This window comes from Capricornis sumatraensis, chromosome 19 (genome assembly GCF_032405125.1).
Source record: "Capricornis sumatraensis isolate serow.1 chromosome 19, serow.2, whole genome shotgun sequence".
NCBI lineage: Eukaryota > Metazoa > Chordata > Mammalia > Artiodactyla > Bovidae > Capricornis > Capricornis sumatraensis.
Window position 1 is genome coordinate 59,804,500 of NC_091087.1, and position 25,236 is coordinate 59,829,735.

Genomic DNA, 25,236 nt, shown 5'->3' on the forward strand with positions numbered 1-25,236 from the left:
TCAGCGCTCAGCTTTCTTTATAGGCCAATTCTCACATCCATACATGACTACTGGAAAAACCATAGCTCTGACTAGACAGATTTTTGTTGGCAAAGTAATGTCTCTGCTTGGTCATAACTTTTCTTCCAAGGAGCAAGCGTCTTTTAATTTCATCACTGCAGTCACCATCTGCAGTGATTTTGGAGCCCCCAAAATAAAGTCTGTCACTGTTTCCACTGTTTCCCCATCTATTTCCCATGAAGTGACGGGACCGATGCCATGATCTTTGTTTTCTGAATGTTGAGCTTTAAGCCAACTTTTTCACTCTCCTCTTTCGCTTTCATCAAAATGCTTTTTAGTTCTTCTTTGCTTTCTGTCATAAGAGTGGTAGAGTGGTATCATCTGAAGAGCTGAGGTTATTGATATTTCTCCTGGCAATCTTGATTCCAGCTTGTGCTTCATCCAGCCCAGCATTTCTCGTGATGTACTCTGCATATAAGTTAAATAAGCAGGGTGACAATATACAGCGTTGACATACTCCTTTCCCAATTTGAAACCAGTCTGTTGTTCCAAGACCAGTTCTAACTGTTCCTCCTTGACCTGCATACAGATTTCTCTGGAGGCAGCTCAGGTAGTCTGAAATTCCCAATTCTTGAAGAATTTTCCACAGTTTGTTGTGATCCACACAGTCAAATGCTTTGGCCTGGTCAATAAAGCAGAACTGAAGTCTAAAGCATTCTTAAATTCACAGGATTTTGGTTGAAGACCAGAGGTATTAATAGTAATGTTTCTTCATTGTCAGTTCAGTATTTTATCCACCAACTACATTACATCAGTTATTGTTACCTATGAAATGAATAATTCTCCAAAATTCAGAAATACATTATTTCCCCTTTACCTCACAACCCAACACTGATATTGCAAAATGGACATCATTCCTCCCAGTTGTGATCCTGTGATCTATGCTCTTTCCCACATGGCTACTGAGTTTTTTCTAGAAGTTTTCTCCATTCCATCCAGCTATAAGGGAAAAGAATAAGAAACATCATCTGTGGGAAATTTTCATGGGCTGGACCTGAAAGTGCTGAACTTTACTTTCTCTCACATTTCATTTGTCAACATAATCACATGGCCTCACCTAACTGCAAGAGAAACTGGGAAATGGAATCTAGCTGTGTGTCAAGAAAAAGGTGACGCTAATCCGACACTTACAATTAAAACATACTGTAATAAATAGCTACATTCCAGAATGTCAAGATATAAATACTAATAAAATAAACACTACATCAAATACTAATTTTAAAGCAGCATCTATCAAGTGTAAGTTTTGTAGAGTCAGGCATAACCCAGTGTTTAACAGACTGAGTTGAAATTTAACGCACAGAATTTATAACATAGAATAGGACTTCCCAGGTTGCAATAGTGGTAAAGAACCCATCTGTCAATGTAAGGGACATAAAAGATGTGCATTTGAACCGTGGGTTGGGAAGATTCTGTGGAGGAAGCCATGGCAACCCATTCCATTATTCTTGCCTGAGATATCCCATGGACAGAGGAGTCTGGTGGGCTACAGTTTATGTGATCACAAAAATCAGACAAGACTGAAGCTACTTGGCATACACACACCCACACTATATAACTTAAAGGCGATAAAGTTATAATCATTTCTTCTATGTAAAGTATCTTAATCAGTATATTAATTACACTTCAAATCTTGTTAGATGAAAATTATTACAGTAACATTCTACTTCATAGTTTTACCCTACTGTTAAAAAGTTAAAAAGTCAGAGTAATTATTTTCTTTGCTTAAAGGATGAATTATCATAAAGGTCACTGATATTCCTGTGCTCTAGATGCATATAAGGGAGATTTTATACTTGACATGTAAATAAATATTTCATTTCACTTATCAACATCAAACTTAACTCCCCTTCACTTCCCTGTGCCGAGAAATACACTGTATTAGAGTTCCGGATTATAATGCCACTGTAAGAAATGGATAAGGAGCACAGTGGTTATAAGCTGACTTGACTGAAACAATGCAATCTACAACAAAACTGAGGGAAAAAAATGTACATTATCAAGGAAGCATACATAAAAACTAGGAGTCATTTTGAAAGCAATCTTCTTTTTAACTCTCACTATTTTTCCTTCAAAAGTATCTTTTGCAAAAATTAATAACTACATCAGTTCAGTGCAGTTCAGTCGCTTACTCGTGTCCGACTCTTTGCAACCCCATGAATCGCAGCACGCCAGGCCTCCCTGTCCATCACCATCTCCCGGAGTTCACTCAGACTCATGTCCATCGAGTCCATGATGCCATCCAGCCATCTCATCCTCTGTTGTCCACTTCTCCTCCTGCCCCCAATCCCTCCCAGCATCAGAGTCTTTTCCAATGACTCAACTCTTCTCATGAGGTGGCCAAAGTACTGGAGCTTCAGCTTTACCATCATTCCTTCCAAAGAAATCCCAGGGTTGATCTCCTTCAGAATGGACTGGTTGGATCTCCTTGCAGTCCAAGGGACTCTCAAGAGTCTTCTCCAACACCACAGTTCAAAAGCATCAGTTCTTCGGCGCTCAGCCTTCTTCACAGTCCAACTCTCACATCCATACATGACCACAGGAAAAACCATAGCCTTGACTGGACAGACCTTAGTCGGCAAAGTAATGTCTCTGCTTTTGAATATGCTATCTAGGTTGGTCATAACTTTTCTTCCAAGGAGTAAGCATCTTTTAATTTCATGGCTGCAGTTACCATCTGCAGTGATTTTGGAGCCCCCCAAAATAAAGTCTGACACTGTTTCCACTGTTTCCCCATTTATTTCCCATGAAGTAATGGGACCAGATGCCATGATCTTCGTTTTCTGAATGCTGAGCTTTAAGCCAACTTTTTCACTCTCCTCTTCCACTTTCATCAAGAGGCTTTTTAGTTCGTCTTCACTTTCTGCCATAGGGTGGTGTCATCTACATATCTGAGGTTATTGATATTTCTCCCGGCAATCTTGATTCCAGCTTCTGTTTCTTCCAGTCCAGAGTTTATCATGATGTACTCTACATATAAGTTAAATAAGCAGGGTGACAATATACAGCCTTGATGTACTCCTTTTCCTATTTGGAACCAGTCTGTTGTTGCATGTCCAGTTCTAACTGTTGCTTCCTGACCTGCATACAGATTTCTCAAGAGGCAGGTCAGGTGGTCTGATATTCCCATCTCTTTCAGAATTTTCCACAGTTTATTGTGATCCACACAGTCAAAGGCTTTGGCATAGGCAATAAAGCAGAAATAGATGTTTTTCTGGAACTCTCTTGCTTTTTCCATGATCCAGTGGATGTTGGCAATTTGATCTCTGGTTCCTCTGCCTTTTCTAAAACCAGCTTGAACATTTGGAAGTTCACAGTTCACGTATTGCTGAAGTCTGGCTTGGAGAATTTTGAGCATTACTTTACTAGCATGTGAGGTGAGTGCAGTTGTGCGGTAGTTTGAGCATTCTTGGGCATTGCCTTTCTTTGGAATTGGAATGAAAACTGACCTTTTCCAGTCCTGTGGCCACTGCTGAGTTTTCCAAATTTGCTGGCATATTGAGTGCAGCACTTTCACAGCATCATCTTTCAGGATTTGAGATAGCTCAACTGGAATTCCATCACCTCCACTAGCTTTGTTTGTAGTGATGCTTTCTAAGGCCCACTTGACTCCACATTCCAAGATGTCTGGCTCTGGATTATGATCACAAAATCATGATTATCTGGGTCATGAAGATCTTTGTTTGTACAGTTCTTCCATGTATTCTTGTCACCTCTTCTTAATATCTTCTGCTTCTGTTAGGTCCATACCATTTCTGTCCTTTATCGAGCCCATCTTTGCATGAAATGTTCCCTTGGTATCTCTAGTTTTCTTTTCTTTTTTTTTTTTTTTTTGTCTAGTTTTCTTGAAGAGATCTCTAGTCTTTCCCATTCTGTTTTTTTCCTCTATTTCTTTGCATTGATCACTGAAGAAGGCTTTCTTATCTCTTCTTGCTATTCTCTGGAACTCTGCATTCAGATGCTTATATCTTTCCGTTTCTCCTTGGTTTTTTGTCTCTCTTCTTTTCACAGCTATTTGTAAGGCCTCCCCAGACAGCCATTTTGCTTTTTTGCATTTCTTTTCCATGGGGATGGTCTTGATTCCTGTCTCCTGTACAATGTCACAAACCTCCGTCCATAGTTCATCAGGCACTCTATCTATAAGATCTAGACCCTTAAATCTATTTCTCACTTCCACTGTATAATCATGAGGGATTTTATTTAGGTCATACCTGAATGGTGTAGCGGTTTTCCCTACTTTCTTCAATTTAAGTCTGAATTTGGTAATAAGGAGTTCATGATTTGAGCCACAGTCAGCTCCTGGTCTTGTTTTTGTCGACTGTATAGAGCTTCTCCATCTTAGCTTGCAAAGAATAGAATCAGTCTGAATTCGGTGTTGACCATCTTATGTAATTCACTAATGTTGCAAATGGTTTGGTCTCTATATTTTACAATGTACAGATAAATTTCCAAAAGAAAAATCTTAAATTTAGCTTGATGCAATTGTTATAACACTTGAGAGATGATAATAATTTGCATTGTCTCAGTTTTTGTTTGTATTTGAAGAGAAAATTCAGTTTCATTAGGCCTAAGGTATATGCTAAATTTCTTGGTTATTCTTATGCATACTTTTTTAACCATGGCCAATATTATTTGGGCACCACTGTCAATAATCAGGGCATTAAAAATACAAAAATATATTCTTTAAAGACAATGTTACACAAATTATCGATGATTTTATATTTATATCCTCTCCCTATTTTACATGAATCTGCTCTCCATTTTTCTGTTTATGAATGTAATGAAAAAATTATTCATGAGGCAGGTGGTGTAAATAATCTGCACCTCAGGGACATATTACTGTTTTCATTTACTATGTTTTTGGCTACATGTCCTTACATAAAAAGTTTTGAAGGCTGGCTCTTTTTAATGGAGCAATAGTTATCAGACTGATACTGATGAGATACACTGCCTTATCATTTATTGCTCATCAATTATGTGACAGCCACTCACTGGGGCTCTGAGAAACACAAAGGAGTAAGATATGAATCTCATCCTTGAATAGTCAACTGTATATTTACCACTATTTTTCAGAGACGCTGTTGCTACTGATTATATTCTATTAAGAAAGAAAAAAGTGCAGTCAATTAAAAAGATCTAATCTTCTCTTACTGCATCAATTATAACACATATCTGTTTTTTATAGGTGTTATAATGTAGAAAAATATACATTTAGAATATTAGCAATATGATATTAGCATCAGTGTGATAAATGCTCTATCAAGTGGTAGAGAGAAGACACAGTGAGAATAGAGGTAGCTTAGATTGATTTTTCTTGAGAGAATAAAGGAGAGGGTATTTAAACCATGTCATAAGTGATAAGTAATATTTGTTATAAAGAATAGAAAGGGAGTTTTAGGGCAGCACATGTAAGTAAAGAACATATTAGGTTGGTATAAAAGTAACTGCAGTTACTAAATCATTACAGTTTGGCTCAAGCATCTTTATTAATCAAACTAGGAACCATTACAATCAACATATTTTTGCCAGTGAGAAATGTTTATTATTCCTGTAGTGTAAAAATCAGTGCTTCAGGATTCAACGAACTCTTAAGTGCCTTTTCTGCATCCTGCTGGTTGTGGAAGCATTTCCCTGCAAAAAGTAGTCAAGATACTTGAAGAAGTGGTAGTCTGTTGGCAAGAGGCCAGGTAAATATGACAGATGAGGCAAAACTTAGTAGCCTAATTCGTTCAACTTTTGAAGCGATGGTTGTCCAACTTGTGGTTGGGGGTCGTCCTGGAGTAGAACTGGGACCTTTCTGTTGACCAATAGTGGCTGCAGCTGTCATCTCAATTTGTTGAGCACACCTCTCAGATATAATGGCTTCATTGGGATACAGAAAGCTGTAGTGATACAGACAGGCAGCCGACCACCAAACAGTGACCATGACCTTTTTTTTTTTTTGGTGCTAATTTGGCTTTGGGAGGGTTTCCCTTGTGGCTCAGCTTGAATCTGCCTGCAATACAGGAGACCTGGGCTTGATCCCTTGGTTGGAAAGATCCCCTGGAGAAGGGAAAGGCTACCCACTCCAGTATTCTGGCCTGGAGAATTCCATGGACTGTATAGTCGATGAGGTCGCAAAGAGACAGACACGACTGAGTGACCTTCACTTCACTGGCTTTGGGAACAGTGTTGGAGCTTCTTTGCCCAACCACTGAGCTGGTTGTCGTGACTGTAAAATCCACTTTTCTGACACATCACTAGTAGTAAAGAGCTCTGCCTGCTAATGCAGGAAACGTAAGAGGCACTGGTTCAATCCCTGGGTTGGGAAGATCCCCTCGAGGAGGAAATGGTAACCCATTTCAGTATTCTTGCCTGGAGAATCACATGGACAGAGGAGTCTGGCAGGATGTGGTCCATAGGGTCGCAAAGGGTCAGACAGGACCAAAGGGACTTAGCATGCATACTTTCTTGCATGTCACAATCTGATTGAGTAATCATTCATTGTTGTTGCATAGAATAAAAGATGATGCCTCAAAATGATTTTTTTTTTTTTTTTGGATTTTCAGTCAGCTCATAAGGCACTCACTTACAGAGCTTTTTCATCTTCCAAATTTGCTGCAAATGCTGAATGATGTTAGAATGGTTGACAGTGAGTTCTTCTGCAACTTCTCATGTAGTTGCAAGAGGACCAGTTTCGATGATTCTTTCAGTTGGTCTTCATCAACTTTGAATGGCTAGCCTCTATATTCCTCATCTTCAAGGCTCTCGTCTCCTTTGCAAAACTTCTTGAACCACCACTGCACTGTACATTTGTTAGCAGTTCCTGGGCCAGATGCATTGCTGATATTGTGAGTTCATTCTGCTACTTTATGACCCATTTTGAACTCAAATAAAAAAAAATTACCTTGAATTTGCTTTTTGACTAACATCATTTCTGTAGTCTAAAATAAACATACAATAATGAACAGGTAATAAGTCATTAGCAAAAAAAGAAAAATCATAGAGCAAGAAAGCAAGAAATGTGCATTAAAATGATGTATAAAATAACAATGTTTATTTAAGAATATCGCCAGTCATGTTCGATGCAGGATACAGGATGCCTGGGGCTGGTGCATGGGGATGATCCAGAGAGATGATACGGGGTGGGAGGTGGGAGAGGGGTTCATGTTTGGGAGCTCATGTACACCCGCGGTGGATTCATGTCAATGTATGGCAAAACCAATACAGTATTGTAAAGTAAAATAAAGTAAAAATAACAATTAAAAAACAATAATATATTCCAATATCAGATGGCAACGTTAAAAATGCAAAACTGCAATCACTTTTGCACCAACCTAATAATATCACTCTTCTGTGTCTAAATTCTATAATCCTACAGTGATACAGTAGAAAAACTTGTTACTGTAAGCATGATATGTCCTCATTGAGTCCATGTATTGAGTGCTACTCTGTCTTTTGTCATGATTTTAATAGTTTCAGCTTTTATCTCTTCAAACCAGTTTTTAATGGGAAGGGGATAATTTCATGCCTTTCTTATCAGTGCTGTAACAGTTTGCAAACTGTTATTAGCTACTAGCTTTCAATCTTTCACTTTTATTTTTGATGTTACAACACTGAAGTATTTCTCTAGCAAATTCCATGTGGAAATCCCAGAGATGTTTTTGAGAGTTTACATGCATTCTATTTCTGTACTGTATAGCCATTTTACTCAAAGAGTACCATGTCATGTGTATCTTAGATGCACGATTCCTCCTCAGTCCTCCATTGTCTGTCACAGCTGGGGATTTTCTACTATGCTTTGATGTGGAATTTTGGCACATGACTTTTATTGACAAAATATAAGCATTGGATGCAGTTTTCATGAACTATGATTAGAAACAAGGGCAATATCTAATTTCTGTGGTCATCTAAATCATTTCAGCTATGTAATATCAAAGGCTGTTATTTTTAATAAAAATTCATATTTAAAGGTATATGGCTTAGATAATCTTTAAAATTACTTTCCCAAAATATTTTATTCAATTTGATTTAGTAACTGCTAAATGTGAAAAATTAATAATTCATAACAGATAAGAATGTGTCTGTTTTTCTTCCTAATTTCGCTATATTAATATTATTGCTTGTGTTAAGTCCATACTGTTTCTGTCCTTTATTGTGCCCATCTTTGCACAAAATGTTCTCTTGGTATATCTAATTTTCTTGAAGAGATTTCTAGTCTTTTCCATTCTATTGTTTTTGTCTATTTCTTTGCACTGATCACTTAGGAAAGCTTTCTTATCTCTCCTTGCTATTCTTTGGAACTCTGCATTCAGATGGATATATCTTTCCTTTTATCCTTTGCCTTTCACTTCTCTTCTTTTCTCAGCTAACAGAAGCAAGAGATATTAAGAAGAGGTGGGAACAATACACAGAATAACTATACAAAAGAGATCTAAATGACCCAGACAAACACGATCGTGTGATCACTCTCCTAGAACCAGACATCCTGGAATGCAAAGTCAAGTGGGCCTTGGGAAGCATAACTATGAACAAAACTAGCGGAGGTGATGGAATTCCAGGTGAGCTATTTCAAATTCTAATAAATGATGCTGTGAGCACTGCACTCAATATTCCAGCAAATTTGGAAAACTCAGCTGTGGCCACAGGACTGGAAAAGGTTAGTTTTCATTCCAATCCCAAAGAATGTTTAAACTACCACACAACTACACGTAAGCAAGGTAGTGCTCAAAGTTCTCCAAGTAAGGCTTAAAAAGTACGTGAGCCAAGAACTTCCAGATGTTCAAGCTGGATTTAGAAAAGGCAGAAGAAATAGAGATCAAATTGCCAACATCTGTTGGATGATGGAAAAAGCAAGAGAATCCCAGGAAAACATCAATTCTGTTTTATTGACTACAGTAAAGCCTTTGACTGTGTGGATCACAGAAAACTGTGGAAAATTCTTCAAGAGCTGGGAATACCAGACCACCTCACTTGGCTCCTGCAAAATCTGTATGCAGGTCAAGAAGCAACAGTTGTCACCGGACATGGAACAAAGGACTGGTTCCAAATTGGAAAAGACATACATCAAGGCTATATATTGTCACCTTGCTTATTTAAATTATATCCAGAGTACACCATGCAAAATGCCAGACTCAATGACACACAAGCTGGAATAAGGATTTCTTGGAGAAATATCAATAACATCGGGTGCAGATGACACCACCTGGCAGAAATCAAAGAGGAACTAAAGGGCCTCTTGAGGAAAGTAAAAGAGGAGAGTGGAAAAGCTGGCTTTAAAGTCAACATTCAAAAAGCTAAGATCCTGGCATCTGGTCCCATCACTTCATGGCAAATAGATGGGGAAACAATGGAAACAGTGATGAACTGTATTTTCTTGGGGTCCAAAATCACTGCAGATATTCACTGCAGCCATGAAATTAAAAGAGACTTGCTCCTTGAAAGAAAATCTATGACAAACTTAGACAGTATATTAAAAGGCAGAAACATTACTTTACTGACAAAGGTCTATCTAGTCAAAACTATGGCTTTTCCATTAGACATGTATGGATGTGAGAGTTGGACTATAAAGAAGCTGGGTGCCGAAGAATTGATGCTTATGAACTATGGTGTTTAGAAGACTCTTGCGAGTCCCTTGGACTGCAAGGAGAACAAACAAGTAAATCTTAAAGGAAATCATTGGAAGGACTGAATACTCATTGGAAGGAATGATACTGAAGCTGAAGCTCCAATACTTTGCAATGGGTATTGGAAAAGACCCTGATGCTGGGAAAGATTGAAGGCAGGAAAAGAAAGGTCAGCACAGGATGAGGTGGTTGGATGGCATCACCAACCTGATGAACATGAGTTTGAGCAAGCTTCGGGAGTTGGTGATAGACAGGGAAGCTGGTGAAGGACAGGGAAGCCTGGCGTGCTGCAGTCCATGGGGTTGCAAAGTGTCAGACATGACTGAGCACCTGAACTAAACAGAATATTATTGAACAAAATTATGTGAAGATATATATTATACCCAAGTTTTTGAAGTCCTTTTCCATGAATATAAAAACAGAACTTAGAATAAATATAATAAGCAGGTTTGAAGAAATATTTTCAAATCATATAATGCCATCAGTAAGCAAAGCTATTTCATTGAAAAGCTCCTTCAAAAATCTTAATAGGGATTTCTTTCCAATTCTCATAAAGAAGATAATGACTAATCTTCATGTTAATACTATGACCCTGATAGAGGGCAATTATCTTTGAAAACGAATCAAATATTCATTACAGCTGAATAAATTTGTTATTTAACTTTGCCATTTAGAAATTCAAACGTCAAATTTAAAATGATTTAGAATATTTGGCTGCATTAGCTGTCTCATGTTTTAAGGTGTTCTCTATTCATATACTGTATCATATCATCTTAAATGGCAATATTCTTAACATTCTTCTATGCCAAGTTTATATGAAATGATCATACTCAATATGTTGTATGACAGCATAGAAGTCCAGAATGCAGCCATAGTAATAGTGAAGAGCAATTTGATGCACTCCATCCTGGCTGATCATGTGCCAAAGAAGATGATATTTAAGCGAATGATAATAAAATTAGCTGAAGCAGGTCCTCAGATAGACTTATTCCATTTTGTGATAACCGGTAAAATGGAGGAGTATCAGAACTCATATGTATTATGTGCTTGCAGTCATAAAATAATATATCCAAAGAATTAGAGAAAACAGAATGGAAGAATGCTGTCACTTTTAATTCACTTATGTTTCAGCTTTTCTTCTAAAATAATATCACATGTAGGATTTCTTCTTTCAGGTAAACTATTTGAATTCCCAGATCCAATCTTTCTACTGAAAATTTAAAAGTGATCGCTATAAGGGTAAAAATTGCTAACAAATTGATTTTCTTTTATTTAAAATTTTCCATTTTTTCTCTTTAAAATGTGTAGCTGTAAACACAGCATCAAACCTAAGCAGTAGAACGTTACCTGCACATTCTGCTTGTTTATATTCTCCTCCATTTGTCCATCTTCCCAGCTTCTATGGGCTTCCCACATGGTGCTAGCGCCAAAGAACCCCCCTGCTAAAGCAGGAGATAAGAGACATGGGTTTGATTCCCAGCTTGGGAAAATCCCCTGGAGGAAAGCATGGCAACCCTCTCCAGTATTCTTGCCTGGAGAATCCCATGGATAACAGAGCCTAGTGGCTTACAGTACCTGGGGTGAAGAGTCAGACAGGACTGAAGCAACTTAGCAATCACGCATGTACCACCCTTTATACCTGAGAAAAACATGAGATAAACACAGATAAACAAGTGTGAATGTTCTATTTCCTTTGAAATATAGTTTTTCTACACACATTTTTAAAATAATATGTTAATAGTGTTTGTTTGTTTATAAATTCTTTTTTTTTGCCTTACCATGTTCTCAGTACTTAAAAAAAAATTTTATTATTATTATTATTATTATTTTACTTTACAGTATTGTATTGGTTTTGCCACACATCAGCATGAATCTGCCACAGGTGTACACGTGTTCCCAATCCAAAACCCTCCTCCCACCTCCCCCCTTTGATAAGGAATATTCCTGTATATAATTTGGTAATTTAAGAAATTTCATTTTTCATGGAAAATTAAGTTTCAAAGATTCATCTATATTATTATACACTTTCATATATAATATATGATATATACCCTTTCATATATATACCTTTCATACATCTAGGCATTTTTTATGTATCTCAATATTTTTAATATAACATTTTGATATTTTAAGATAACAACTTGTATAAGTTTGGGTATATAATTCCTAATTTCCTTAAAATTCTGTATAATGATAAGTAATATTGGGTTCTTGAAACTTTATTAATATAAAAATTGATTAATTTTATGACTTGTTACCCAATTATCAGCTTTTTGAACTTTTAAAATGTTAACTGTCATGAAATACATGTTGATGCTATTCAAGGGATTAGGTCTAGTAGACAGAGTGCCTGAAGAACTATGGACAGAAGTTCCTCACATTGTATAGAAGGCAGAGAGCAAAATCATCACAAAGAAAAATAAATGCAAGAAGGCAAAGTGGTTGTCTGAGGAGCCTTTACAGATACCTGAGGAAAGAAGAGAAACAAACAACAAGGGAGAAGGGAAAGATATACTCAACTGAATGCATAGTTCCAGGGAATAACAAAAAAGAGGTAAGAAGGCCTTCTTAAATGAACACTGCAAAGAAATAAAGAAAAACAGTAGAATGAGAAAGACTAGAGAACTTTTCAGGAAAACTGGAGATATCAAGGAAACATTTCATTCAAGGTTGGGTACAATAAAGGACAGAAATGATAAGGACCTAAGAGAAGCAAAAGAGATTAAGAACAGGTGGAAAGAATACACAGAAGAACTACACAAAAAAGGTGGTAATGAGACAGATAACAATGATGGTGTGGTCATCCACTTAGAGCAGATATCCTGGAGTATGAAATCAAGTGGGCCTTAGGAAGCATTACTATGAACAAAGCTAGTGAAAGTGACAGAATTCCAGCTGAACTATTCAAAGCTCTAAAAGATGATGCTGTTAAAGTGCTGCACTCAATATGTCAGTAAATTTGGAAAACTCAGCAGTAGACACAGGACTGGAAAAGATCAATTTTCATTCCAATCCCAAAGAAGGGCAATTCCAAAGAATGTTCAAACTACCACACACTTGTACTCATTTCACATGATAACAAGATTATGCTCAAAATTCCTGAAGCTAGTCTTCAACAGCACATGAACTGAGAACTTCAAGAGGTACATTTTGGATTTAGAAAAGGTAGAAGAACCAGAGATCAAATTTCCAATATTTGTTGGATCATGGAGAAATCAAGGGAGTTCCAGAAAAACATCTATTTCTTCTTCATTGACAATGCTAAAGCCTTTGACTCTGTGGAACATTAAAAAACTGTGGAAAATGCTTAAAGAGATAGAAGTTACCAGACCACTATACCTGTCTCCTGAGAAACCGGTATGCAGGTCAAGAAGCAACAGTTAGAACAGCACATGGAATAAATAACTGGTTCCAAATTGGGAAAGTAATTCGTTAAGGTTGTATAAGGTCACCTTGCTTATTTAACTTCCATGCAGAGTACATCATGTGAATGCCAGGCTAGATGAATCACAAGCTGGAATCAAGACTGCTAGGAGAAATATCAACAACCTCAGATATGCAGATGATAGCATTCTAATGGCAGAAAGTAAAGGAGAACTAAAGAGCCTCTTGATGAGAGTAAAAGAGTGAAAAAGCTGGCTTGAAACTCAACATTTAAAACAATACAAAAAAACAAAACTAAGATCTTGGAATCCAGTTCCATCAGTTCATGGCAAATAGAAGGAGGAAAAGTAGAAGCAGTGACAGATTTTATTTTCTTGGGCTCCAAAATCACTGCAGACAGTCACTGCAGCCATGCAATCCTAAGATAGTTGCTCCCTGAAAGGAAAGCTATGACAAACCTAGATAGTGTATTAGAAAGCAGAGACATCACTCTCCTGACAAAGGTCCCTATTGTCAAAGCTATAGTATTTCCTGTAGTTATGTACATATGTGAGAGTTGGACCATAAAGAAGTCTAAGCTCCAAAACAGATGCTTTCAAACTGTGGTTGGAGAAGACTCTTGAGAGTCCCTTGGTCTGCAAGGAGATCCAACTAGTCAATCCTGAAGGAAATCAGTCCTGAATATTTATTGGAAGGACTGATGCTGAAGCTGAAGATGCAGTACATTGGCAACCTGATGGGAAGGGCTGATTAACTTCAAAAGACCCTGATGCCAGGAAAGATTGAGGGCAAAAGTTAGAAGGAGGCAGCAGAGGATGAGATGAGATGATTAAATGGCATCACTGACTCAATGGACATGAATCTGGGAAAACTCTGGGAGATAGTAGGACAGAGGAGCCTGATGTGCTGCAGTCCACGGGTTCCCAAAGAGTCAGACTTAATGACTGAGCAACAACAAAATACACATAAAATTCACCATCCAACCATTTTACAGTATATAGTTCAGTAGTTCAAGAATATTCACACTAAATATATATATACAGGATTATTTTCATCTTAAAAACCTGAAACAGTATATACAATAAACAACAACTCTCCATTCCCCTCACCCTTTGCAGCCCTTGACAACCATCATTCTACTTTCTGTCTCAATATATTTGACTACTATGGAATGAGGTTCGTGACATTGTACAGGAGACGGGGATCAAGACCATCCCCATGGAAAAGAAATGCAGAAAAGCAAAATGGCTGTCTGGGAAGGCCGTATAAATAGCTGTGAAAAGCAGGGAGGCGAAAAGCAAAGGAGAAAAGGAAAGATATAAGCGTCTGAATGCAGAGTTCCAGAGAATAGCAAGAAGAGATAAGAAAGCCTTCTTCAGTGATCAATGCAAAGAAATAGAGGAAAAAAACAGATTGGGAAAGACTAGAGATCTCTTCAAGAAAATTAGAGATACCAAGGGAACATTTCATGCAAAGATGGGCTCGATAAAGGACAGAAATGGTATGGACCTAACAGAAGCAGAAGATATTAAGAAGAGGTGGCAAGAATACATGGAAGAACTGTACAAAAAAGATCTTCACGATCCAGATAATCATGATGGTGTGATCACTAATCTAGAGCCAGACATCTTGGAATGTGAAGTCAAGGGGGCCTTAGAAAGCATCACTACGAACAAAGCTAGTGGAGGTGATGGAACTCCAGTTGAGCTGTTTCAAATCTTGAAAGATGATGCTGTGAAAGTGTTGCACTCAATATGCCAGCAAATTTGGAAAACTCAGCATTGGCCACAGGACTGGAAAAGGTCAGTTTTCATTCCAATTCCAAAGAAAGGCAATGCCCAAGAATGCTCAAACTACTGCATAATTGCACTCATTTCACATGCTAGTAAAGTAATGCTCAAAATTCTCCAAGCCAGGCTTCAGCAATACGTGAACCGTGAACTCCCTGATGTTCAAGCTGGTTTTAGAAAAGACAAAGGAACCAGAGATGAAATTGCCAACATCCGCTGGATCATGGAAAAAGCAAGAGAGTTCCAGAAAAACATCTATTCTGCTTTATTGACTATGCCAAAGGCTTTGACTGTGTGGATCACAATAAACTGTGGAAAATTCTGAAAGAGATGGAAATATCAGACCACCTAACCTGCCTCTTGAGAAATCTGTATGCAGGTCAGGAAGCAACAGTTAGAACTGGACATGGAACAACAGACTGGTTCCAAATAGGAAAAGGAGTATGTCAAGGCTGTATATTGTCACCCTGCTTATTTAACTTATATGCAGAGTACACCATGAGAAACACTGGACTGGAAGAAGCACAAGCTGGAATCAAGATTGCTGGGAGAAATATCAATTACCTTAGATATGCAGATGACACCACCCTTATGGCAGAAAGTGAAGAGGAGCTTAAAAATGCTCTTGATGAAAGTGGAAGACGAGAGTAAAAAAGTTGGCTTAAAGCTCAACATTCAGAAAATGAAGATCATGGCATCCGGTCCCATACTTCATGAGAAATAGATGGGCAAACAGTGTCAGACTTTATTTTTAGGGGCTCCAAAATCACTGCAGATGGTGACTGCAGCCATGAAATTAAAAGACGCTTACTCCTTGGAAGAAAAGTTATGACCAACCTAGATAGCATATTCAAAAGCAGAGACATTACTTTGCCGACTAAGGTCCGTCTAGTCAAGGCTACGGTTTTTCCAGTGGTCATGTATGGATGTAAGAGTTGGACTGTGATTCTGGCTGAGCGCCGAAGAATCTATGCGTTTGAACTGTGGTGTTGGAGAAGACTCTTGAGAGTCCCTTAGACTGCAAGGAGATCCAACCAGTCCCTTCTGAAGGATATCAACCCTGGGATTTCTTTGGAAGGAATGATGCTAAAGCTGAACCTCCAGTACTTTGGCTACCTCGTGCGAAGAGTTGACTCATTGGAAAAGACTGTTGCTGGGAGGGATTGAGGGCACGAGGAAGAGGGGACCATCGAGGATGAGATGGCTTGATGGCATCATGGACTCGATGGACTTGAGTCTGAGTGAACTCTGGGAGATGGTGATGGACAGGGAGGCCTGGCATGCTGCGATTCATGGGGTCGCAAAGAGTCGGACACGACTCAGCGACTGAACTGAACTGAGGTATCCAAGCTTTTTGCACCTGGCTTGTTTCATTTAGCATAATTCCCTCAAGGTCCACTCCTACTGTAGCCTATGTCAGAACTTTCATCCCTTGCAATGTTAAATAATATCCCATTGTGTCTATATACAACATTTAGCTTATCTATTCAGCTGCCATTAAGGACTCCTGTTGCTTTCAAATTTTGCCTTATCTAAAAAATGCTACAATGAACATGGGTATACACACATTTCAGTTAGAACCTGCTTACAATTCTTTTGATTATATACTAAGAAGTAGAATTGCTGGATCATATAGTTATTCTATTTTTAATTTTTTGATAAACTGACAGATTGTTCTACATAGCAGCTGAAATATTTTGCAATCCCACCAGCATTACACAATTTTGATTTTTGCCATATTCTTGCCAATAAATTTTACTATTTTATGTTTTTGATAGTTGCCATCATAATGAATTCAATGTGCTGTGTCACTGTGTTCTGATTACATTTCTCCAATAATTAATGATATTGAGCACCTTTTCATATGCTCATCTATTTGTATATCACTCTTGGTGAAATGTCTATTAAAACCCTTTGTTCATTTTCTTGGGGAATAAATTAAAATTTTATGTAATTTAGTATAAACTACAAAAAATGAACAATAAAACTGTTCACATAAAATAGTGAAGAGAAAACAAAGTTCAGCTATAAAAGTGCAGAGGTTATCAGTTATAAGAATCAAGTAAATAAACTAACTTCTTTTTTTTCTCATTTACCTTTTCATACTTTGTCAGTTAAGTTGGGGAGGGGAGGGTCTCTGAACATCTAATGGGTAACGAAATGATAACAAATATACTGCATTTCTTTATTAACAAATTATACCACATAAATCAGGTTACTCTTTCTGTCTGATTACAGAGTTAACAGAACTTGCATCCACATTTAGAGCAGCAACATAAAATTTTACCAGGAAGAAATTCTGTATATGGACCAAAGGACTGTTAACATGTCCTAAGAAGGTAAAACTGGCAACTATGATGCAATGACTGCAAGAAGATTCAGGTTTGTTTTCCATGTTTTTAACTCTCCAAAAGGGATAATACATTAAGGGGATAATACAGCCAAAGAATGGAAGATGTCGAAAATCACAGGAAATTAAATGAGTACAAAAACAGCACAGGGGTCATGAGAACCTGAGAAGGTGTGAAAAACCAATCAGTAACAAGGCAGCTCCCAGGAGCTGCATCAACCCTGATTGTTCCCTATCCTAATATGAAACTGATTAGACTCTTCATCAGGGCATTTCAGTCTGAGAAAGCAGCAGATAAATGATTTTTCAACAAAGGTTTATTTAGATACAGCTTAGGGAGGGAAAGCTAAACATTAGGAAAGTATTGACTCCTGGTGAAATCAAAATTGTGCGGCCAAATGAAAGCAAAGAATAAAATTTGGATAAAAATGTTTCTCTGAGGGTAAAATTCAGTTTCCTGAGAGATTTAAAATCAAACACATAGTAAGAGAATGGTTTGCAAAGTGGGTTTCAGGCCCATCCTTTCCTCTTCCAACTTTTCTTAAACACTTCTAATTCTGGTTTTATCATTTGTGGTTTCCGGAAACATTTCCTTTTTTAAAAAAGGGAATCTGATGCCATCTCCATCCCTTTGCTATTGTTTGTTCTTTAAGTTTAAAAATCACTGCTATGAGCAAAATGAGACCTATGACATACTTTCTTTGTCAGTAGTACTCATCGCAGATTTGAACATTATCCTATAAAATAAACGAGTAAAAGAAGTCCCTAGGACGAAGTTAAACTGTGCTATTCCCACTGCCCCTAAATCTTTTCTTCCACTGCTTCCATGCTCTCAATATTTCTGGACAGTGTGAAAAAAATTTTAACAAACATTCCAGCCACACCTTAATCCAAAAACATTTCATTCAACAATTGCAGAGAATTTCTTTGAGAAGGCAAGGCCCTAATTTACAGACATCTGTAGAATGAGAAAGTTGAATTACCAAAAACAGCACCCGTGACATTAGGGCAGACTTTGTATAGTGTTCTTCAACATACTCACTAATAAGGAGCAACCAAATCCCAGAATTGCACTCTGCACTCACAGGTACAGAACACCAGAGTGGAAACAACCCCCAGGGAAAATGCTTAACACAACGGCCATTTTTCTTTGATGGAAATGGAGAAAAGTGGAACCCAAGCTTTGACCACTTATCTAGACTTCGTTACTTCAATGAAACAGAACAAATCCATGGAAAGGACTCATTCAGCAAACATAACTTCTTTCCGTATATTTTTCCCTCACTTCAAGTTAAACGAAAAGTTGTCATTTTAGAATCACTGATTACATATTTTTCTAATTAGAAAAAAGTATACTTGAATACATAATTTTATTGCTGTGTATAACAACAAAAAAAAATTAACTGATTTGTAGAATCCATCCAGTAACATGAAATTGAAATCCATTTCTCAGGAGGATATAGTTACAGTTGAATGTATCTGATGCTCGTACACCAAGAGTAAGAAAAATCCTTGCATGTCATGTGGTTCTCATTGCAGTTATCTGTGTTCATCTCTCAGAAGGCAAAAGAATCCATTTGATATTTCAATAAATATCAAAGTAATCATTAGCAAAAAAAAGAGAAAGCTTCCATGGAGCAGAGATCCAAGAAAGAGCAGTTCTGATGAATGATTTATAGGATCGAGTGAGTCCATCTTTAGTCCAGTGAGATGATGTCAGGAATATTACTTCCACTGTCTCACTTCTGCTGCTGGATGAACTCACATGAGTACTGCTTTCATGGGGGCTGGTGGTGGTGACAGACATACTGCTTGCTGTTAAGGGTGAGGTGAGACTGGGGATCAACTAGATAAGAGAAAGGAAATCCAAACCTGGCAGATCTGAGGACATGCTTGAGATTGGCATGTGGTGGAATGGTAATGAGTAATCTGTTAATGAAAGCAGAATAGCAGCAGGATCAATGGAAGTCACACTGGGCACACTTACAGAAGATGGCTGATACCTGAGAACCCCTTTGGTTGGGCTGCTTTGTGTTTCTGACATAAAGATGCATTTCCTTTTGGCAGGAGGGTCTTCCTCTTAATCAGAAAAGCTTTCTATTGTTAGGTCAATGACATCCACTTTCTCTTGCTTGTCTCTTTGGCTACAGTCACTGAACAAGGCTTACTGAGGACACCTGATGTTTCTGTTTTTGTACATGGCTGGCTGGATACTTTCATAGCTTCTTTCTTCAGTCTCATTGGACACCAAGAACCATCTTCTTGGAATTTTATCTCATCCACATCGGAACAGTCATTGAGAATTTCCATAAAAGCCCATCTAAAATTAGACTTTCATAGGCAGCTTTTTTGTCACACACAGGACAAATCCAGGTGGGTTTCTTCTCATTCATTTGCAGATAAAGAGCAGCATCAAAACACTGTACGTGTGCACAAGTCACTGCACAGCATGGGACTGTCAGCTTCATTTTCCCTAAAGGGCACATCAAGGACACCCAAAGGCTGCTGCTGCTGCTAAGTCACTTCAGTCGTGTCCAACTCTGTGCGACCCCAGTGACGGCAGCCGACCAGGCTTCCCCGTCCCTGGGACTCTCCAGGCAAGAACATTGGAGTGGGATGCCATTTCCTTCTCCAATGCATGAAAGTGAAAAGTGAAAGTGAAGTCACTCAGTCGTGTCCGACTCCTAGCGACCCCATGGACTGCAGCCTACCAGGCTCCTCCATTCATGGGATTTTGCAGGCAAGAGTACTGGAGTGGGGTGCCATTGCCTTCTCCACCCAAAGGTTAGTGGTAGCAATTTCACTGTCAGGCTCCTCAGTAAGTTTTTCTTTAATTAGTGCTCTGGAATGATCAGGGTTTCTAATACCTTTCATTTGTATCCTCTGTAATAACATGGCTGATGTGAGTTTTTGTACAAGTTATACAGATATGGAGTAATTCTAATTTCTGATGCTCAAGAAATGGAAATCTGGTTTGGCACAGCTGAGGATAAACTAACTAAAGATGTAATATTCAAAGGCCATCCAAGGTGCTTCTGTTCAATCCCATTTTTAGGTGGTGGTGCATAGCCAAGTAAAGGAAACAACTTCCCATTTACTTTCATATAGAGACTATTGGGATAGTTATCTTCTTCTGGGCAACTTGTCTCTTCCAGGTAAAGTCTCAGCTGAACTTGTACTGTATAATCTCTCCCGCTGCTACTGCTGCTAAGTCGCTTCAGTTCTGTCCAACTCTGTGCAACCCCAGAGACGGCAGCCCACCAGGCTCCGCCATCCCTCGGATTCTCCAAGCAAGAACACGGGAGTGGGTTGCCATTTCCTTCTCCAATGCATGAAAGTGAAAAGTGAAAGTGAAGTCGCTCAGTCGTGTCCGACTCTGTGCGACCCCATGGACTGCAGCCCACCAGGCTCCTCCATCCATGGGATTTTCCAGGCAAGAGTACTCTCCTACCACCTGGCAAAGAATCCCTGGAAATGCATATCTCTAACTTGTTGAGATGTCAGAGAAAAAAAAAAAAAACTTCTCTTGAAACTGCTGTACACTGCTTTGAACCAAACTCGTGGGCTTGATGAGAACATCAACGACCTCATAAAACGGTAGGTTTTTTTTTTTTTTTACTGCACATCACGCTGGACAGGAGGGATTGGGGGAGATGGCTGCCGCATCTCAAATGTGGGATTAGTATCTTGAAGCAGCACAGAACCAGCAGGAGAGCAGGTCGAGTGAGGTGTAACTGAAGTGGAAGGCCATGAGTGGGTTCCAGCCACAGCCAAATCAGGTTCTACAGGTGAGGAGCTCCCATCCAAACTGAAAACCAGTGATTTGATTGTGGATAAATCAAAAAGGCCTTCAAGTGTCCACGGGTATCGGCGTCTATACAATTCTTGGATTTTAATCTGAACCACAGGGCTGCAGCCACTCTTCAGTAAATGCAACGCCCTCATCAGGAGGTCATGCTTATGACCACTTTTATTTGGTCCTGCCAAGCCTAGTAACACTTGTAGGTCGGAAACCCTAAAACTAAAAACCATATTCAACTCCTCGAAATCTGCCATTTTATACCAGCCGCCACCACTGCTGCCGCAGCGCCCCCTCCCGGTGCCGCCAACAACACGGCCACCACTTCCGTATCATCATGCACTGGGGGGCCCCCGAAGATGCCACTGCCGCCGGGCACATCCCTTTGTCCACTTTTTTTTTTAATTTAAATTTATTTATTTTAATTGGAGGCTAATTACTTTACAATATTGTATTGGTTTTGTCACACATCAACATGAATCCGCCCCAGGTGTACACGTGTTCCCCATTCTGAACCCCCTCCCACAACCCTCCTCGTACCATCCCTCTGGGTCATCCCAGTGCACCAGCCCCAAGCATCCTGTATCCTGCATAGAACCTGGACTGGCGATCCGTTTCTTATATGAGATAATACATGTTTCAATGCCATTCTCCCAAATCATCCCACCCTCTCCCTCTCCCACAAGAGTCCAAAAGACTGTTCTATACATCTGCATCTCTTTTGCTGTCTCGCATACAGGGTTATCGTTACCATCTTTCTAAATTCCTTATATATGTGTTAGTATACTGTATTGGTGTTTTTCTTTCTGGCTTACTTCACTCTGTATAATCGGCTCCAGTTTCATCCACCTCATTAGAACTGATTTAAATGTATTCTTTTTAATGGCTGAGTAATACTCCATTGTGTATATGTACCACAGCTTTCTTATCCATTCATCTGCTGATGGACATCTAGGTTGTTTCCATGTCTTTGCTATTATAAACAGTGCTGCGATGAACATTGGGGTACGTGTCTCTTTCAATTCTGGTTTCCTCAGTGTGTATGCCCAGCAGTGGGATTGCTGGGTCATAAGGCAGTTCTATTTCCATTTTTTTAAGGAATCTCCACACTGTTCTCCATAGTGGCTGTACTAGTTTGCATTCCCACCAACAGTGTAAGAGGGTTCCCTTTTCTCCACACCCTCTCCAGCATTTATTGCTTGTAGACGTTTGGATCACAGCCATTCTGACTGGCGTGAAATGGTACCTCATTGTGGTCTTGATTTGCATTTCTCTGATGATGAGTGATGTTGAGCATCTTTTCATGTGTTTGTTAGCTATTTGTATGTCTTCTTTGGAGAAATGTCTATTTAGCTCTTTGGCCCATTTTTTGATTGGGTCGTTTATTTTTCTGGAATTGAGCTGCAGGAGTTGCTTGTATGTTTTTGAGATTAGTTGTCAGTTGCTTCATTTGCTATTATTGTCTCCCATTCAGAAGGCTGTCTTTTCACCTTGCTTATAGTTTCCTTTGTTGTGCAGAAGCTTTTAAGTTTAATTAGGTCCCATTTGTTTATTTTTGCTTTTATTTCCAGTATTCTGGGAGGTGGGTCATAGAGGATCCTGCTGTGATTTATGTCTGAGAGTGTTTTGCCTATGTTCTCCTCTAGGAGTTTTATAGTTTCTGGTCTTACATTTAGATCTTTAATCCATTTTGAGTTTATTTTTGTGTATGGTGTTAGAAAATGTTCTAGTTTCATTCTTTTATAAGTGGTTGACCAGTTTTCCCAGCACCACTTGTTAAAGAGATTGTCTTTAATCCATTGTATATTCTTGCCTCTTTTGTCAAAGATCAGGTGTCCATAGGTGCGTGGATTTATCTCTGGGCTTTCTATTTTGTTCCATTTTAAATGGACATTTTAAATGTTGTTTGTTATTTGTTACTGAGAGTTGTGTTACTCATATCCTCTGAATTCATATTAACTTCCAAACATATATTGATTTGCAAATATTGTCTCCCATTTCATAGACTGCCTGACGCTATAGATTGGCCAACCATCTTAAAAACTAAAATCACTTAAAAATGCTAACAATTTCCCTGTAAATTTGTTTTAAATTTTAGCAATGCATTGTGTCATATAACAGGAGTGCGGTTTTTCACATTCAAATGTTACATATTTTCTCTTGAGTTTATGCCTAATTTTGTTACCTAGATCTTCTGAATAATGATATAAGTATTAATAGTAGGAAATATTTTGTTACTGATTGTAATGGTTTCAAATATTCCTACTTAGAATAATACTAATTATAAGTATATATGTTTTAGAATAGCTTTAGGTTTACAGAAGGTTTGCAAATTTAGTACATATAATGCATCCACTTTCCATTACTAATAACATTTTACATTACTAATGAACCAATGTTAATATGGCTTTATTACCTAAGGAAAGAAAAGTGACCCCATGGATAAAGTCCATATTTTATCCAGATTGCCTTCATTTTTAGTTCTTACCCTCTTTTTCTGCCTAAGAGATCCCATTCAGGATACCACATTGCATTTAGTTGTAATATCTCTTTGGGCTTCTCTCATTTGTGCCAAAGAAAAGACTTTCCTTGTTTCTAAAGAATGTTTTGAGACATGCTGGTAAATTGTGTTAACATATAAACTGAGGCATATTAAAACATTTAAGAGTTTATTTGAGCAAAAATGCAGTAGAATTGGCAGTGCCAAGCTCAAAGTGATTAGGAGTGCTCTGCTGAGGAAAGCTAGGGGAAAGACTTAGGTAGACAAGTTATAGAAGCAAAGAAAGAAAATTATTTGATTGATTGACTGTAAAGCCTAGTTGACTATTTGTGATGTGTTGCAGCTAGGTTTTGATTTCTTAATCTTGAGACATTTACAGGCTTAGATTTTGCTTTGCTTACACTGGCTACCAAAACATTAGCATCACTTCAGCCTAACAGACTCCTTGTTTAATTAACTTAACAGATGTTTTGTAGCATGCCCCTCTATTGGGATTTGTCTGATGGTTTTTTTTTTTCCTCATAATTGGACTGGAATTATTGGTTTTTGAGAGCAAGGCCACATAAGCAAGGTATCATTTTTATGACATCATATGAAGGGTACATACCATAAGCTACAGACTTATTGCCATCGATATTGACCTTAATTATCTGCCTGAGGTAGTGTTTGTGAAATTTCTCCACTGTAAAGTTACTCACCATCTCCCCTTTCACACTGCACTTTTGAAATCAAGTCAATTAGTACAATCTACATTTAAGTAATGAGGAATTATGATCCATCTCCAGGGTGAAATATCTATATACATTATTTGGACTATATCTGGATGGAAAAATTTTTTTTTTCTATTTATTTACTTATGAAATAATTTATTTATGTCAGTATGGACTCAAGAATATATAAATATTTTTATTTTGAATTATAATCTAGTACAAATGTACTTACTTTTTTACTCAAATTGTTGTAGCTTTGACCATCAGAAGCTCTTTCACTTGACATTCAGGTCTCTGACATAACACCACCACTGTGTGTATACATGTCTCTGTGTGTGATCTATAAATTATCCTCTGGCACTACAAGATGCTCCAGGCTCATCTTATGCATTTCCTTTACTAGTCCTACAATCAATAGCCCTTGATTATTATTTTGGAGAATGGTACTAGAAATTGTAATCCAGGTATCAACCATGAACACTGCTACTGAGTTTCATTGCTTCTAGGCACTTTCAGCTCATAGAGCAAGAAAATATATGTATAGAGCTAACCTATATGTAGGCACATCTGTAACTCTGTCTATATCTAGTCATCCACATGTGTGTTCATACTGACTTCTACAATTTTAATCCATTATCCCATGGGTTATTATAGTCTCACCCCTATGATTATGAATAAATGCCCACTCTAAAACTGAAAAACCTGACTTTCACCTTCTACTATCCATTTCCTTAATGATTTAATTCCTCTGAACATGTATAGCACTGTCAGAATTATTAACCTATGTCCCCATGGAAAGAACTCTATCAAATAGAAAACTAAATTAGAATGTTTATGGTATAATTCCTTTTGCCTTCAGTTTAAATAGTCCATGACATAGTCATTCAAGTCAGCACAGTTTACTTCACTCCCTTTAATTAGTGCTATGAACTGAAAATTTGATCCCTCCAAACATGTATTGAAATCCTAACCCCCAAGCATGATAATATATGTACATAGGTCCTTTGAGAAGTGATTAGGTCATGAAGAAGGAGACTT

General features: G+C 38.1%; 1 pseudogene; it reads right to left on the reverse strand.

Moving 5' to 3' along the window:
- Nucleotides 1-18,967: 18,967 nt before the first annotated feature.
- LOC138095310 (E3 SUMO-protein ligase PIAS2-like) lies at nucleotides 18,968-21,245 on the reverse strand (annotated as a pseudogene).
- Nucleotides 21,246-25,236: the final 3,991 nt, after the last annotated feature.